The sequence below is a fragment of the Acanthopagrus latus genome, chromosome 2 (assembly GCF_904848185.1).
Source record: "Acanthopagrus latus isolate v.2019 chromosome 2, fAcaLat1.1, whole genome shotgun sequence".
NCBI classification, from domain to species: Eukaryota; Metazoa; Chordata; class Actinopteri; order Spariformes; family Sparidae; genus Acanthopagrus; species Acanthopagrus latus.
The window spans coordinates 9354969-9369036 of NC_051040.1; the positions used below are offsets into that span (position 1 = coordinate 9354969).

Sequence of the window (14068 nt, forward strand, 5' to 3'; positions counted from 1 at the left end):
TTTTAGTTCTATAGAAGTGCCTGCACCTGCTAGGTGGGAGGCGGCGAGCTGAAGAGGGCTCATACATAACGCCAATGTAACAACAATGGTGTGAATCTCCAACAGAGAGAGAGAGAGACAGTGAGTATGTGTGTGTGTGTGTGTGTGTGTGTGTGTGTGTGCATACCTGCGGCCAGATCGCCCCAGCTGCTCCCACACAGCGCCAAGAGCTATTCCGATCAGCGGGGTAATAGTGCCATCATTGCATGGTTTCATAAGCCGAGGTGCTCCATGCAGAGATGAGAAACTGGCTAAATGTATGCATTCTACCAGACAGATGCAAACCAGAGCAGTGTGTGTGTGTGTGTGTGTGTGTGTGTGTGTGTGTGTGGCGGGGCCTGCTGTGAGGGACACTGACAGATCGGGCTGTGGGCGCGCCTTCTTCTCACCGCCACATCATGTAGCTTGTACTGCGTGGAGACTCTGGGACGAGGCTGATGTTTACAGCACAAACAGGGTGAGAAATCTGGAGATAAACGGGGCTCGCTGGAACACTCTCCTCTTAAGGAGGAGGAGGGGGCGCTGATAGGGTTTCTTTTCAGCTCCTCTATACTACCTAAAATGTATTTTCTTTTCTTTTTTCAGCCGTCTTTCGTCTTTCTTTGTTTCCATTTTTTTTGTTCTTATCTTTTATTCACCCAGAATAAAACGTCACCTCTCTGAACAGCACCTCTTTGAAGCAATCTTGCTGCAACTCAAACGCTTTGCACAACATTGTGAACTCTTTGCAAAGGAATAATCAGAAAGCGGCTGAAGGAGAATAATAACAACTTTATTTGGGTTACTACTAGAAGAGGTTTACATGTTTTAATGCTCAAAAACCTGAGCTTTTGTATACTATCCAGTCCTGCACAACTGTCTGAAAACGCTCTGTTCTATCTCCTGTCTCTTTAAGCCCCGCCCTCCTGAATACCCAGTCTGATCTGATTGGTCAGCTCACACATGCCTGACCCAGAACCACTAGAGCAGTGCTTTCTGTGGAAGAAAGGAGGTTCTCTTAGTCCGGTCTTTCACCTTTTTTAACTTTCAAGATCTTTCACACGCATATCAAGTATAAAACACTGAAGGAAAGAGAAAAAAATCAAAAAGCATATTAGCACTCAGAGGCAAAACTTCAAGGCCTTCAAGGTATTCAGAGAAGGCCCTGAAATCCTCAGATGAAAAAGAAACGTAGCTTATTAATTTTATAAATAAAATAAAATTACGCCAACTGGTTTCTGTAATTTTCTGTCTATACACTGCACATTTGAGTGGTTTTGTGTTGGAAAAAAAATCAAACAATCAGAAATATTTCTACAATGTCTCTGGGCAGAATATCCTCAATCCAGGGTATTCTGTTTCCTTTACAGACTGCCTTGGCCATTAAACATAATGAGAGTGTACATTTGGATTGACAATTTGATCAACCAATCATATTTGGATTTGTAGCCAATGGGCGTAGTCTTTAAGATTTTCAACGGCTCCAGGGTTTTCTGGAAGGCCCGCTCGCTCAGTCACGTGAGACCTAGCTTAACTAGTGAGTTGTGATTGACTGCCAACAGGTGGAGATGATATTGATACAGCCGGCAGGGATGATATTATCGCAGATTTATTGTCAGTACCCTTTTCAAGACGACCGTTTAATGAAAAGATGTACATTGTAACACTGGGAACGATACACTTGGCTTACAGCCTCAGTGAGTGAAGCTGATTTTTTACTTATGGTTTTACTACAGTCTTGCATCTCTTTGAACTGGTTGCATTTTGCATAGGTCTCCTTTAAAATGATAATCTTTTCAGAGACCATTAAATGACTTTCTGCTAACTGCAAACTGCTAATTCCGTTTGTTTCTGGTGTGTTGTGTTTGGTAGGCATTTTAAGCTGCTCTGTCTTAAAACGGCATAGTAAACTGTGGATGCCTCTGCAGCGCTTGTAGGACAGACACAGATTAGACTGGGTCTCCTGAGGTTTTGAGCTCCATATTATTTCACTCTCAAACAATCAGTCACTTCTAAATTGAAGAATGTAACATATAATGGAGAATAAAACTTATAATAGAGAATATAACTACAATGAAAAGTTCATTTTGAGACAAAATGTCCTCTGTCCGCAGAGCTTAATATCTTTATCTCCACAATTAGAAGCACATTTCCATGTTTTAATGTGTGTGAGAATGAATGTGTGTTTATTCCCTTGTTCAACCGGGCTCATACAGGTACATGCACATGATAAATGTCTCCTTGTGCCTTGAAATAGTACAGCAGCCTCATCCACACCGTGGAAATGCGCATCAGTCTTCGGGGTCAATGGGCTTTTCATGTCATTGACACCATCTCAGTCACGCATACATTCCCCTAGACATCATTACTGCCCACTTTATCCCCTTCTCATCCTCCCCCTCCTGTTTCACTCTCTCCCTTTACCCTCTCTCCATTGTAGCAACTCTTTGTACTTTTTCCTTGTTGACAATGTCATTGAATCTATTAACTTCCCTTTGACCAGCGCGGCACAGGCTCTCCCTCTGCAACGCAATCTGTGTTTCGAAAAAAAGAAAAGATCCAGTTTAAACCATCTGATGCGCATGCAGACACCTGCCTCACACCTTCGCTGGCATACTTTGCGGTCTCTCAAAGACAGCGTCGTGCACTCCCCAGAGAGCGCGAGACAAATATGTGAGGGGATGTAAGCAGAGCAAACAATGAAGCCATCCGAACGCAACCACATAAAACAGCTCAACAAAAAATACTACTGGGACAACGCGGACGTGTTTTAGTTGGTTATCCAAGTGCAGGGAAACTGGGTTAAAAGTTATCGTGTCAGATTGGCTGACTGACTGATCAGCAGCTACAGGCGGGCTCCGTCTGTGTGGAGGCTCCAGAGGATGCTCTGCACTCGGCTACCTAACTCACAGCGACTGTTAACCTCCCCATCCATCAGTGGAGAGAGCAGCCGTGACACAAAAAACCTGCTTCTTCCATTAGAGCCCTGACAGAGCCTAATGCCCGTCCTCGCACTTTCTCTCCCTCTCTCTCCGGTCCTGTATCTCTCCGCTACAGTAATGAAGTCCTTTGCCTCCTTGTTGCCCCTATGAAGTGAGCAACTAAACAAGTCTTTAATAACACTGTTTCTGTTACCTTCTCATCCTCGGCGTCCCTTTTGTTTTCCCTTGATGCCCTCGTCTTTGAGGGATGACGGGGGGGGGACTCACGTTGGCAATGGTGTGAATTAGCGCACAGACACATTGGGATGAAAGACCAGCTCTTATTATGGCCTAAGCGCATGAGCACACTTCTGGGAATAGAGATGTGTAAATGAGCTCCACACACCAAGTGCTGTCTTTTCTGGGCTGTTGTTTTGCTCTTTTAAATAATTGACAAGGCTGTGCTGGTGAAGACAGGGACAAATCTGCTGAGTTAATGTCCCAGCCAGAGGAGTTTTACCACCAAACGCTATCAATCCCTCCCTACGTAGAATTGTTACTGCCACGGCAGTTCATAAATCTTATGTAACCCCAGCTCAGCGATATAACAAGTCAATATTACGGCAGCATGTTCTGTTTATTGTTTCGCTGGAGAGCTGGCAGCGGATGACATCTGCTATATTTACCCTCTAGATTACATTCCATTTCCAAACAACACTTTAACGTCAGGCGGTTCTCTGCATTGGGGCTGGGGACATATTAGCGTGATTGCTGAGGGCAAACTGTAGGCTGTTCCCGGCCATCTGGGGAATAAAGAGACTTGCGGTTTTTGTAAGAGTTGGAGCTGTCAGGGGCGCACACATGGCTCAGACAGCGATCTTATACCGGGGTGTTGGGGCAGAGCCGCGGCAGTGTTCGCTGTCAGACTGTGCCATCTCTGTGTTCCCCCGGACTCTCATGGGAATTGAGCGGTGTGTGATTGAGGCCTTGACTGGGAGCAGCATCTACGAGACGCAGCATACATGGTAGTGACTATCTATTAGCCTGACACTTTTTTTTTTTTTCTTTTCATGGCTTCTTTTCTCTTTTTTTTTTCTGACTGCAGGCGAGGCGGGATGCAGCTTTCTCTTCAAGGTCCCTCGCCAACCACAGCAGATGGGTGGAAACCTCTCTTCAGAATAAAAACAGCTCTGAGCTTTCCCCTTTTGCTCATCATTAAAATCCTGACAAAAAAAAAAAAAAAAACGACTCCTGCACTGCCAAGGGAAGAAAATCCATATCTGACTGTTTTTTTTTTTTTTTACATAGCCTGGCCCTATAACTCTGCCTTAAGACCACACTGTTGTGACATCTGTCCCTTTGTTGTTCCGAAATCGCAGCCAACGACGAGATGACAAAATGTTACGAGAGGGGCTCACTCTCCAAGCACTTTCATCTTAAACAGAAAGCGCCTGGATTTAAACCTGAAAGGAATGCGTTTCATGACTAAAAGCCGGCAGGATCGAGGTGATTGGAATGTAAATTGACCAGCTACACGTCTCACTGCTCCTCCATCCTAAAGCGGGTAGGGTCTCCCTAGCCACGTCAGTTAAGGATGTCGGGGATGTGATGCAGTTGGTTACTTTAACATTCTTGCATCACATTTCACCTTGGCGTGTCATTCAAGTCCAGCAAAAGGGTTCTGTACTCTTACAAAGTACTGGAATAATTAACGTGCTTATCTCCAGCTCACAAAACAGCACCTTGCACCCCTATTGTGAGTTTGACGCCCAGTGTTTATGACGCAAGGTCCTCATGGTGCGAATGGCTACTGTGAGTGAGGAGCTGATGTTGAGGAGCAAACGCTTGTTTGAGAAGGAAAACAGACAAATGTCAAGGTCTTCACCATCGTTCAAAGGGAATGGAACAGCGAGAGAGGCCCATTCTGTGCCAGGGATAGATTTCAATGAATAAAGGTATACTGCGAGCACAGCGGGGCCTCTTATTCAAGCAGATGTGTAAAAAGTTGAGGGTAAATTGAAACTGCTAATTCCGATCCATTCTTATCCCCATTGTACAAGCCGTAATAAGGTCAAAACATGGTTCTGCTGCTGCAAATGACTGAATTTAACACTGTTCTAAGACAATTGTGAGGGATTTGCATATAAAAAGATGTGTGATTGTGGAAAGGACCTTGGCCTATATTCTGTAATTACTACAGCTCCGTCTGTCTCTCAGTCCTGCCTTTTAAATAATATTCATCCGCTCCTTTCTTCAACTATCTTTTGGGTTCTAGTGTAAATCCTCTTGTCCTCCTCGAGCCATTATAGGAGACAACATCTGGTGCCAGACGGTGTCTCTCCGTTTCGCTCTTGAAATATTTAATACAATTAAACCAGCTGCTTTCAAGGAGCGACTGGATATACAGCAATCAAAATAACATGAATATTAAATCCAAGCAGAGATTTTCTCCTGATCTGCACCCAAGCCAAACAAGAGTGCAATGGCGCCCCACAATTAGCCTAATCACCCTGCAGTAGGTTAGAGTTTTTCAGCGTTTTAAGTGGCTCTGCAGTTGCGGTATCACAGGCCACAGCGTGCATTAACATCACGGGGTAAAATTAATCCTGAAAGGCTGCGGCAATTACCTGAGCCCTGCCTGTTCCTAAAAAGTCAGTCTGATCCGTGACAGACGTATGAGCACAGATAACATTTGCCAGAACACAGACACGGTGGATATTACAAGCACTAAGCTCAGATGTGACTGTGACAGTAGCCTGTCTCATTAAAGCCAGAGATGAGGAGGCCGGCTCTCGTGGAGCTGTGGGGGCAGGAGGTGAGTGAGGCGACAGCCAAAGACAGCAGCCTTGGAAAATGGAAAGATGATTGTTGGTCCTTTTTTTTTTTTTTCCCTTCCTCACCACATTCCCCCTCATCGAGTGTTTTAATTTCACTCAGCAGCCAGAGGAGAAAGTTTCAATCGGGCACATCTTCAAACCTGCGCACCCCGGAGACGGAATGAGCCATTGTTTTCACATCGAAACATCTTGAAATAAATGAGTTCCGACTGTGACACGGATGGAGTGTGAGATTAATCCCAGGCATAATAAACAAGATGAATCAATGTCAGGAGTCAGATCAGCTCGGACGTAATGTCACACAGGAGAGGGGCAAAAACCATCGCGTGCAGGCCCAGTGCATGCCGGCGCTTGTGGGCTCACAAACTAACCAAATCACAAATCCTGTCCTAAAGAGCTGGGTGATATGGCCTGAAAATAACATCCCAGTAGTTTCAGGCTATATTGCTACATACTATATATCTGCATATAACTGTTCTGGAGGGATGGCCATTAGAGGTAAGATCGGGCCTAAAAAATCCAGCCCGACCCGACCCAGGCCCACAGGCATTAAAGCCCGACCCAGCCCGAGCCCGACCAATTAACTTGATTTGCAGGCCCGAGCCCGAAGCAAACCCGAAATTTCAAGATTACGTTCACGAAATGTCCGCAAAGCCGTGCGCAAATCGTGCTCTTGCTCTGCGCCTCCTGTTTAGTAGTAGTTATATAGCAATTACCTTACAGCGCCGCCTTCTCTGTTTTATCCAAATTATTTATTTACAACAAGTATTCCTTAGTTTAGTATCCACACATCGTTTTAGTATACATTTTTATAAACATATATTTATTAAAAAAAAAGTCAGCGAGAGAGAAGCCCGAGCCCGACCCGACCCGAACGTAATGATTGACATTTTAGGCCCGACCCGACCCGAATTTCGGGCCGGGTCGGGCTCGGGCTCGGGCTCGGGCTAAAGATCTTACCTCTAATGGCCATTGACGCTTTCACGAAACATATGTAAATAATCATTAATTATGTGGACATTTGTTGCAGATTGCAATAGAAAAAAACAAAACAAAAAAAACACTGAGTTGATTCAATCAGTGGGATAGTCATGAATATCCTCACATACCTGATTTGAAAACCTGTCTAGCTCAGCGGCGTACAGTCCTGTATTCATTCCCTGATATATCTTTCATTGCCACAGTGAAGAGCCTGCGTCTTGCCATGCCGTTTTCAAAATCCTAAGCCTGTAACCACGACTGAAAGCCCTGTGCTCCAGACATGTGGAAATACTCAAGAAAGACAGGAAGATGAGGAGCCCGCCTGCAGGAAGGTCTCTGCCCAGACCAACACCTCCAATTTGCACTCCCAACTTCATGTCCACCATCCAACTCTGGTGTCCGAACTGTTCTGATTGTTTTTCACTGTAAAGGATGTTCTCTGAATAAAGATATGAGACAAAATATAAGGCAACGTGGATCCAGCACGACTGAGTGCCATCTGAGGAGTTTTAAGCATACTTATGATACTGACGATTACCGAGACAATATTATGAATTGCCGTTTTTGTGCGACCCTGATGTCTAGTGGATATACGAAGAAGATTCTGGTACCTAACTTTTTTGTAATGTCGCCTTTTAAACTAGGGAAAAAACAGCACTTGGATTAAACTCTGACTGATTCAGTGCTCCTGATGCTCCTCTCTCCTCTCCTGTGTTTTCTAGCAGTTTTAGAGGGTCAACTTTTCAGCACAAAGCACGGCATCGCACTGCTTTTTCCATTAATTACGTTTAATGTCCGGCTACGCACACAGTCCCGCTGCACCAGAGCCGCAGCTCCAAACAATAATTGGAAGACCTCTGGTTTTAACTTCAGCCTGTCTCCTACCCGGTAACTAGCTATCCACAGTCTGGAGCAACTCTTGATGTCGGTAATGCCAGAAGACGCCACAGTAACGTTTCATGAAACTTACAGACTTGTTTTTTCCCCTCTCATGTGGCGGCGGACATGATACTCAGCCTTACAGTAGCCTCACTATTGTGCTGCAATCTGATATCATCCAAACATTTCCTGGCTGACTGAAGCGCTCCCAACAGCATGCACGTTTCTGTGGCTGCGGCAATGTGCTGGTCCTTCTCCCAGACACTCACTCCTTTACTTCACACAAGTCACGGTCAACAGAGTCACACACAGGTTATCCATAAGGTTCGCCAGTAACACACAGGTTCAGAGTCCCCCTCTGTAGCCCCTTTTAGATAGAGAAGGTGGCACATTTGCTGCAAGGCAAAGGCGGCAATGTGCCATCTCGTCTTTCTAAAAGGAAGGTGTAATATTCCTCCTTATCCAAAAGCCGCCACTTGGCCGCCACTGAGGTAGGCGTAAACATGTGACATGACGTGAAGCACGAAGTTGTGCAGTGAACATTGACAATGAATTTGCCTTCAAAATAAGAGCTTTACATTGCACCCCATTGGAGTTTAGAACTGGCTTCTTAGCGGGGAGGCTTTTAATTTGAAAGTAGTGACTGTTAGTAGCTTGCCGCTACAACAACAAGTGGACGAGGAAGACAGCTACAGAGACACTAGCATCTCCTGGATCTCAGCGGCAGTCCAGTTGCTCATCTTAATGTCCGCAGACGAGGTGATGGACTGACTGCTGTGATCAGCTGTTTCCTGGTTTTAAAACTCCCTCTCTGTGGGTCACACAACAGTGCACGTTATCGACACCTCCGCCCATCTCACGCGATTGCCGGCACACTCGGATTTAGATAGCAATGGAGGTGGAAATAAGTGTACCCTCCGAGGCGGCCACAAAAAGGACGGCCAAATTGGCGGCTTGCTGCTCAGTATAAAAACGGCTAGAGCTTCATCATGAAACCCAACATTAAACAATATAATTAGGAATCTTTCAACCTCCCAAGAATAGACGAGTTTGCGCTCATTGCCCAGTCTTAATCTGTCCGTCCTATCCTTGATACTAAGAAACACGAACATGCGACAGACGCTCCCTTTCTCCCCTTTTTCTTCACCTCGGCTCTATCTTGCAGCGATGTGCCACTCCATCTTGAGGGCTTGCTAACTCTCAATGCCAAAAGGGCAGATGCCCAGGTGCTGGTGTAGCCGAATTGCTGTCCTCAGCACACAGAGGCGATGTCGCCTGGGGAGGATGGCTCAGGCAGTGGGGGGGGGAGCTGTCAGAGTAACAGGAGAGCACCTGGGATTACTGTCAACAGTCTCCTGTCTCCCCCCCTACACCCATGCCCCTCCCCCGCCTCCCTCCTGTCTTTTAAGATCCATGGCATTCTCATTGACGTTGACCTTTAAACTCCAATTAGCCACTTAATCAGAAATTAATTATTAATATTAGAAAAACCAACAGGGCTTAGGTTGTTTGTCTCTTTCACCTCATTATCATCCGCTAATGACCATCCTTGCATCTCATTTCCACAACAAAGGCTGAGGAGATGGCGTTCGCACAAGAATCAGGTGATTTTTCTTTTCTTCTTTTTTTTCTTTTAAAGGGCAAAAGGAGATGGACAGATTTCTCTGCGTATGTCCTGTCGTTTTCCCCTCTGATTCCTCTCGAGAGCCGACGAATGTCCCGTGGATTCAGTGATTCAGATGTCTCTTTAGACGGCGTTAATAAGAGAGTCCTCAGCCGGCGTAAGAGCACCGCATCCACTTCTGAACTCACAGCCCTCGTGCCCTAATTCAGTGTGAAATGGTTGACAGGGAAGTGTGAAAATGGCTCCCGGTAAAAAAAATAAACAACAGTTCATGGCCACAAAAAAAAAAAAAAAATGAAAATTGACATGCACACCAGTCAGTGCCTCTTCTACACACAGACATACGTTAATTATTTGTCATCTTCTGTTAGGTGTCACGTGGTGGAAACCGTGCCAGGGGCTTTCATGGAAACACTCCTGAGTATTGGCCGCTAAATAAATGGCTTCTGGATTCGGACAATCTCCTCTGGCTGAATAAGATGTTTGGGATGCACGGACAGAGCCAGGGGTGCATTGTGTGGCAGTGTAATAAATGTGACTCAGCTATCCGATAATTGGTAATGTTCCTCTGTCAATTACTCCTGACACTGTGTTCTCGGGGCTGGATCCACAGACTACCAATGGGTCAAGGTTTTGCTTGCCTTATTCTATCCCATCAGAGGTTAGGCTCCATTCTCCCGCGCCTGCCTGACATCTTGATCAGCTCATTCTGCCCATTTTCAAACCGAAAGTCCTAAAAATTTACATCTACATTTACATGTACAAGCGTCAGGCAGGAGTGGAAGTCGTGTTGTCCTCTCCTCTGATTTCGCCTTTTTCTATTTTTCAGGGCGGCTTAGAAAGATTTAGGGGGGGATCAGTTTGAGGTTTATATTTTTGCTCCTCTCCACATTATCCCCTTCAAAAACACCCTCTCCTTCAAAAAACGTCAGTCGTCAGTCCGCGCTGCCTCTCAACCCGCACGGAAACACAAGCTGGGGCTGAAAAGTACAACAATGCCGAGTTGACAAGGAGTGATAGCAGAAGGCTGACACTGTGAGAGGATTAGGAAGATGATAATATGAGCGAGGGAATCTATTCTCTTTAAATAGAACTCTCTCTCTCTCTCTCTCTCTCTGGGCCTCGACGATGGCTGAAAGTTTTGCAACATATTAAAGCGGCAGATGGGCGTTTATTGCACTTGTGCAAATCCACGTGGTCACATCAAAAAAAGTGCTCACATGGTTGTTTGCTTCAGGGCTCTGCGTGCGTCTCCCTGCTCAGGCAAAAAAAAAAAAAAAGCCCCTGTTTGTCGTTTGGTAGCAAAGAAAAAGAAGCCCTTTGTTTTTATGGCTCCAGTATTTTTGCTTTATAACCATCAACATAGCACTTGATGCCTGTGAGTCATATCATCCACTGGTTAAAAACAGAGGGAGAGCGAGGCCCCTTGACGTCTGAGCTTATTAGATATTGTGGAGAGCGGTGCCGGCTGAAGAGCCGCTCTGACGCCGTCGATACGCGTCCACGAGATGCGGCCCGAGCTGAGCTGAGCGGAGCTTTGCCGCGCTGTGCGGAAGAGCAGGGGCCACAGGTGCTTCCCTTATGCTGCGTTCATTGTGCTGAGCTCATTAATGGCAGTCCTCCAAGCCTGTCTGCTGGTACTGAAAAAACAAACACACGAGCCACGCCGCTGGTATAAGTGGGGTTGATTCACAAAATATGATTACTAAATGCAACAGGGTTCCTTAATCGCTACAAGTGATTAACTCCACGTATTGTCGTTTTCTGGAGACGGAAGATTAAGGAACAGATTGTGGTGTTTTGGATGATATGTTTATGACAGAAACCGTCTAACATTCCTGTTAATTAGCATTCAGGCGACAGCTGATACGAGTGCCGGCGTGCACAAGCATAAAGGCAAAGAACGATCGGCGGTGTTCGCGCAACCTCTTGTGTTCTGTCGGAGCTGAATAACCAGAAAAAAAATAAAAATAATGCTTGTCACGTTCCGCTAACACATGCATTTCCCAATTAGTCTTATCTCTGACACTTGCAAAAAAGCAAGCAGTGTGTGTGTGTGTGTGTGTGTGTGTGTGTGAGCCCTTCAGAATCCTACTTCAGGTTCAGAACCTGGATTTACAGTTGATGATGGATTAGCTCAAAGTTAAGGTAGAAGGGTTGAGGTAAGGCGTGTAGTGCTGACGCTCGAAGCTGCTTATCAGTGGTTTTGCACGGTTTAGCCGGTTAAGTACACATTCTGAGTGTGTAACATTACAGCCAAGGTGTACCAGAGCATTCCAGAGCATGGCACAAGTTGTGTGTGATTTCCTCGCTCCCCCGCAGCCTTCAGTTTCACTTTATGCCGGCACGGTATGAAGATCTCCTGGTGGAGGCCCAGTTGGAGCAAGAGATCCATGGTCACTCCATCTCTGTGTGATAATACGGTTTAAAGAACTGAAAGCTGAAAGCCTCTGAATTGCTCTCCAATGTCCTGTGTACTTTGATATGTACTTAAAAACAACGACAGCGAAAAGGATTCCAAAAATAGCAACCGCCCTGCAATGGATAACTGTGCAACAATGATGTAAGGGATTAAAAAAAAATGAAGATGAGTTCGTGTTGGTGTGTGAGACTCTGTGGCACGTTTCAAGTCTTCGCAAATTGATTTTTCATGCTGCTCTCAGATGAAAACAGTGGCTGCACGTGGGGAGAGAGGAAACCCGTGACATTCAGGTCGGCAACACGTTCATAATCAGTGGGCTATGCAAAAACCATTTGAGGTGAATGAGATAATCAGCAGAGCACCTTCATAATAAAAGTAATTGTTGTGTGTATAGTGTGTGTGTGTGTGTGTGTGTGTGTGTGTGTGTGTGTGTGTGTGTGTGTGTGTGTGTTTGTCTTCCTGTTTTGGGGGGAGCTGCACGCTGTCACCCCCGTTTCCTGTTTCAGCATGTATGCGGATTGCATACCTGTCTACGCTCATCTGCATGGAGCGTCAGAGCGGCAAACCGCCTGAGCTGAGCCCTCCTCCGATAATCCTGAATAACACGCAGCAGCAGCAATTACAGCACGTCGCAGCACGGTAGCCTATATTTCAGTGGACATATCGTCCTCTCCATCTCGGAGCTGTTCTGACAGATCTCCCCTTGTGTGCCCACTGCATGGCTGACTGCTTTGGAGAAAAAGAGAGATTGTGAAAGCGAGACAGAGAGATGGACGGAGAAGCCGAGACAGAGATGGAGTGACGTGTGTGTATGTGCGCGCGCGCGTGCCCAAATCTACACACTCTCTCGCACATGTAGTTGTTGTATAAGCTGCAGAGAAGACATTTCGCACTCGCAGGCAGCATCACAAACACCACTCTCTTACTGTTCAAACAACGATACGAGCGCCGTGTTGTCCCACCTGCGGTCCAACTCGCAGCCTAGATAACGCTCCACATGTCTAGACATATCAGCGGATGCTATGGACGCGCGCGCACCTTGTCGCGCGGCCGGGATCAACCTGTGCAAGCTCAGATGAAGAGATCAGCGGCCGCACTGTCAGACAAAAAAGCGTGAGCCGGGTAAAGGCCATCGCACAAATCTACGTGTCTGTCCAATTAACATGGTAATTAGACAACGTGAAGCCAACCCCGAGGGGTGCCGACAGGGTGTCAGCCGAGACGCTCTCCTTCCCTTGTGCCGTGTGAATGGCGGGTCTGTCACGGTCAATGCAGTTCCTGACGCGTCAGCCAGGCAGCCTAGGAGGTGTTATTTCAGCACCACCATTCAAATTCACCAGAGAACTTCTGCGCTGTTCCTGCCAACGCCGAGGCATCTCCGCCTCACTATTCTAAGAGCGGGACGCGCTGGCATACTGAGCACTTTCTGGCAGACTGGCGAAATCTCTACTTTGAAGTCGTTTGTCTTGAATTAAGTGATTTCCTGTCCGGCGCCGTGCAGCGGTGAGACAGCTGATTCACATGCAAAAGAAAAAAAAAAAGAGCCTTGGCCGGAGCAGGGATGGAGCATCCCCACGTGTCAATCACCTCCCAGGTTCAGCTCTCACGTTCAACCCCTGAGTGGAAAATGAATGCGTGCTATGGGAAATCCTCTCCTTGAGGATCTGTTGATGATAATGATGACATTATCAATAGTAATAGCGTTTACCAGCATAACCCATTAGTTTGACAGGATGCAGAGACAGGTGCATGTTCGCTCATACATTAAACGATAAACAGCCTCCCCTGGAACATCATCGCCATCGTGACTCACGCTAGTTCTCTCTCTCTCTCTCTCTCTCTCTCTCTCTCTCTCTCTCTCTCTTCCCCCCCTTCACTCCCAAAAAAATCCAGACGTATCACTTGTCGTAAAACGATAAGAAGATCAGCTACGACGAGCTGTCAACATGCAGCTGGAGACAATAGGCCTTCCCTGGAAGCTATTCCAGCTATAAGCGCTCATCAGCCGCGCTGTGTTTCATCTCGCCTGTTGGAACAGCAATAATCGATCTGATGGCAACGAGGAGAAGAAAAAAACATGCTGTTTTTTCACTGCCCCTGAGGCGCGCAGAAGAAAACACACACAGACACACACACACACACAGACACACACACACACACACACAGATGTTTGTTGTTTTGTTTGGTTTTTTTCCCCACAAGACAGTCTCAATGACTACAAACGCAACACGAGCAGCGAGCCTTGCATAGTGACCCCGACCAGGCAAGTGTCTGTGAGAGGTCTCTGAGTATCTCTTGAGCCGCCCCGAGCTTAATACCAACTGCTTTAAATAACACAAACAAGAAAGCAGGCTCCCCTCTCAGTCATGGCGGTGTGTGAGCGCTG

The 14068-nt window shown here is 46.4% G+C and overlaps 1 protein-coding gene across 1 annotated transcript in view; it reads right to left on the reverse strand.

Moving 5' to 3' along the window:
• The window catches only part of rtn4rl1b (reticulon 4 receptor-like 1b), a 156081-nt gene that overhangs the window by 139775 nt on the left and 2238 nt on the right, over positions 1 to 14068 (reverse strand). The gene's annotated exons all lie outside the window — the stretch shown is intronic.